Below are 5000 nucleotides of genomic sequence, written 5' to 3'. Positions count from 1 at the left end.
AGTTCCCATTCTTTACATTGATGATTTTGACGAAGCTAAGTCACCCTTCCAAGTCAGCACAAAATGTGAACCTTTCAATGGAGCGACTTTACAAATGTTTTGATGATGACTGCTGGTTCATCCTAAAAGGCAACAAAGGCAAACGTAGTGGAGTCGCATCTGCAAGGGCTCCAATACTAGCATTTACAACACCACGGCAGTTCCTTGCGAAAGCTTGGCCACGGATTATCGATGCTGATAATGGTCTTGCTGACAGAATCTTGTTCATGTATCAGAAAAAAGAGGAGAGAGATTTGGAGGAGATGGCGGAATTGTCAGAGCAGCTTGAAGCTCTTTCTGTGAACTCAACTCGCTGAACTTAACGTTGTGCCCAAGCAAATTTTTGTGCAGCACAATACTGATGAAACTGTTAAGTATATTCGCTAAGCGCAAGTGCCAGAGAAGCATTTTACGAGTTCTCTAAACCACCGGAGAACGTCACACCATCACAGAGCTCTGCTGGAACCAGGCCTAAACTGGAAGTTAAACATTCGAACTCGAAACGGAACGAAAAAGTGATTTGCGTTGCTGTCAACATGCACATTCTATATGAACGACTGAAAAAGGCTTTGGCTCACCAGACCGGACCAACGGAGAGAGAACCATCAGCCTCTTAACAATGAATATGGCCATAAATCTCGTCGAGACGCTTGAAAGTTACAAAGGTATATCGGAAACAGTAAGTTTATTCTACGTTATAGAAAAAAAACATGGGTTGGGGTCCCTTGACAGTGAGCCTTTTCCAGGGATGGGGTGGAGGTCGGGGCCACATTGTTAAAATTATACTTGAACACAAGGGTTAATTTATCTTTGATCACAGGGAGGGAAGGAGAGAGAGAGACATTTCTAGATTTTTTTTAGAAATTCCCTTACCCCTACCCCTCGAATCACCACCAATGATCAGTTGCTAAGGGCCTGTTTACATGTACGGAGGGTGACCTCCTTTGAAGGGGCACCCTCTTCTATTGTATTTTCCAGTTTCATTTGTATGAGAGGTAGGGACACCCTAGGAGGAGGGTTACCCAATCTGCTTGCTAAGGTAACCCTCCTATCATGGCCAACTTATGGTTTGTTAAGCCATGTGAAAGCTTGAGGTACACGTAGGTTGACCATCCTAGGAGGCTCAAGTTTAGCAGGATCATGTTACTGTCACATTACCACCAAAACAGAATGAAATTAGTTCCAGTTGCCTTGGGGACAACCCTTTGCAAGTAAAGGGGGGCCTTTTCTCCCTTCTTATGGGGTGCCCCTTCTTGGACCCTCAACCTCCCTCCATGTAATTTGTAAAAAGGCCCTAATAAAGCTTTGGTTAGGAAATTTAACTTTTAAAATTCATAAGTACATGTAATCCTAGAAAAAAATTGTCAGAATAAATATGATTTTGCATGTATATCTGAAGAACAGCTTGAAAATCTGATATTTTCTTGGTTAATTGTCAGGCAAATTTATCATCTGCCTACCTACCCCCTATCAATAATGATGACTGGATCCTTAACGCAATTCGTTGCATGAAATAAATCCTGCATCCCATCTTTCAAATAATGTACTGTATTTTGTAATAATTAGTTTTCTTTTATTTTGACATTTTTTTTTTTGCAATTTTTATTTAATGACATACCGGTAATCTGAATGTGAGCTATTGAAGGCAAATACCACTATTACTTTGTGTGTGTATGTAATTTCCATCTCATTCAATATCTTCATTTTATGTTTCTTTCAGAGAAACCACGGAATCACGAGAATCAGAGAACCATGAGAACCAAGAGAGCTAGAGAACCATGAGAACCAAAAATTAGGGAACCAAGGAACTACCGGGACAACGATTTATATTTACAGTAAGTGACTTATCAGGGGCACCCAACGACCAATTTGTTGTAAAATGTATTATTATACCCCAGTTAATGAAAAGTAAATGTTATTAAGGCATCAGTTCAGGTGTTTTTCAGTGTTGCTGGGAAAACATTATCTGTTCCTTTTTCCCAGCAAGACACACAAGAAATTTCCCAGCCAGCTAGATAAAATTGGTTGGTTTCCCAACCAGCTGATCAAATTTATTTCCCAGCCAGGAATTCCGCGCGCTTTCAAATCCGTCAATCCAAAACGACCGAACACAAGCGACAAAACCGGGACTAAACAGGTTTTTTCCGCAAGCGCAATCACTCTGACCAGCCGTTGTATGTTTGTGACTACTCTGTGGGAGAGGGAAGGGGTTCTTTTTTTTTCTTTTTTTCTTTTAGTTGTCCTCAGTCTTCAGAATTTCTACAGCCAGGTCGGGTTGAAATGCTAGAAAAAGTCAGTAATTCCCAGGCCAAACGTCTATCAATAACAAAATTTCCCAGCCAGCTAATCGAAACACCTGTATTTTTGCCAGCCAGCAAGATTCCGCTGGGGAACAGATAATGTGAGGAACAGATTCGTTGGGTGCCCCTGACTTATGACGTCAGCTGTGGCTATTACACCGGAGATCAGCCCAAGATTACCGCAAGGATTCATGCTAGGAAGGACTTAGCAATGGAAATATATATATTACTTTCTCATTTAGAAACTGAGGACGCTCTTACACTTACTACAGTTTTATTGTGTGTGTTTATATACAGGCATTGTAAGTAATATATAAGCATAGTCTGGGCGAACACCTTTTTATTTGGAGCGAATGGACTTTCATAATTTTGGGCGAACGGGTTTCTGTTGCAGCAAATTGTCTTTGGGGGAATAGGCTATCGGACGATGGACCACAATTTGATAGGCGTAGACCAGTTGTACTGTCAATAGCCTCCCACGCAGACACTCTTAGGGATTCGTGAGGCAAATCCCTAAGAGTGTCTGCTTGGGAGGCTATATTGTCAACGGCTTTCTGAAACGAAAGTGCTGACTAAAAGTGACCTTTTACCAGTATAAAGGCGCCCGCAAATAAGGAAACAATGTTGCGGAAGCAATTGTTTCCCCGTTTGCGGCCACAGGAAACACTTGTTGCGGAGTCGAATTGCCAAGTGCCGCACTCAAGACCGAGAAAACAGTTTTTCCCTATACGGACAACCTGTTCGTTCAAAAACAAATCGGAGGTGTCGCTATGCTTGTTTATGGGTCACGTCGAGGAAAAATATTTTGATCGGTATGCGGCACGAACACCCAATTTACACAAACGCTACATCAATGACATAGCCGGCGCTTTTTCATCCCAGCCTGAAGTTCACCTGGTCTATTTCCGATGAGCAGCTACCTTTTCTCGACCTCGTTTTAAAGCCAAGATCTGATCGCCCTGCGACCAGTGTACATTATAAACCAACTGACACCCATTCTTACCTGAACTATGGATCATTACAAGTACAAGGAAAGGTTACGTTTATACAAACGTTGGCCGTGTAGCACTTATATTTTAAACAGAGTTAACTGAATAGAGTGTAATGTGAAATGTTAGATTTATATCCCATATGAACCATGTGAGCGTTAGCCCTACTGATGGAAATGGGCCCACACTAGGACAGAGAAAAACTCTGAACCCGAAGGTCGTGGGTTCAATTCCCACCCTGGTCAGAGTTTTTCTCTGTCCTTGTGTGGGCCCATTTCCATCAGTAGGGCTAACGCTCACATGGTTCATATGGGATATAAATCTAGCACTTCACATTACACTCTATTCAGTTAACTCTGTTATGGATCATTACAGCCTACCCGTTGTAAGAACTTCATCCCCCACAGTCAGTTCTCCGTTTATGATGCATATGTAGTGATGAGACAGATTTTGCAGTCTAGAGAAAAGAAATGACCAGTTTCTTCAGAAACCGCCGACATCCACCAAAGATCATAGATCAAACCCGAGAGCATCTTTTAGCCACATCCCTTAAAGTGGTCATTTCCAATCGAGAGGATGCTACTGTTCCTTCGAAAAGCCTGCCATCCCCTTGGTATTGACGCATCATCCGAGTAACATAATAGTCAAGAAAATCGTCACAAAAAACTTCTGCCTGTTTAAGGACGACCCTGACACAGGAGCCATTTTTCAACACTTGCGCGTTTTATGCGCATGTCGTCGTGACACCAACTTACGTGACTCCCTGGTCAGAAGTATCCTGAATGAAACGACAGCTGCCAATTGGGACCGTGGTACCTATCCTTGTAGCTGCGCGTGCCTTGTAGCCGCGCGTGATGCAACACCTGTTTGCACACCAACGCATCACCCGTCATTGACTCTCCCTTTGGGCGCATTACAATCCACACTAGGTACACCTGAGAACGTTGTTTACTTAATCCAGTGCCGCACCTGTCACAAGATTTATATTGGTTATTCTGGCAGAAAACTAGGGGACAGATTCCGAGAACATCTGCCTTTAAGCTCACTTTTCCTTTCAAGGCGCGGTCTTGGTAAGTGGTGTCTTCGTCTGTCCTGTGATCACCATCTCCCAGTTATTCAGTGAGATTCTGCATCATACGGTTCACTGTAGAGCAGAGGTCGATGTTCTGGATTTCGCTTATTGATGAATCTGCAGGCAAATTTAGCCGAGTCAGTTGAATACTTAATGTAATATCCTCAGCACAGTACACTTGATAAGCAGGCTTGTTTCAGGGTACACAACCCTGATATCATTATTCATAATCGAGACCAAAACTAGAACCAAAACAGTGCCTTGAGGAACGATTCTATTTTTCTGAAGAAAAAGATTGCCCCTTAATCACCGAAGAGGCAGAAAAGACAGGACTGATATGGCGGCTTTATTAGTAGCCGGTTTTTCTGCGCTGTCAATTCTATCAAAAGAGCTTTTTTGACTTTTTATTTGTCTCTGGTTACGTTCAACCAGCAGATTCTATTGTTCTTACGTGTGACATGATGTTTTAGACCTCCTCTCCTTTGTAAAATTGTCGATTATCCAATCGGACCGCTGAAAAAAGGGATACAATTTTTTGAAAGAAATTACACAATAATTAATGGGTAAATTAATAAAAGAGCCATGAAATCAACCTAAGAG

The sequence above is a fragment of the Montipora capricornis genome, chromosome 10 (genome assembly GCF_036669925.1).
Source record: "Montipora capricornis isolate CH-2021 chromosome 10, ASM3666992v2, whole genome shotgun sequence".
Lineage (NCBI taxonomy): Eukaryota > Metazoa > Cnidaria > Anthozoa > Scleractinia > Acroporidae > Montipora > Montipora capricornis.
Note: the sequence above shows the minus strand (reverse complement) of the source record.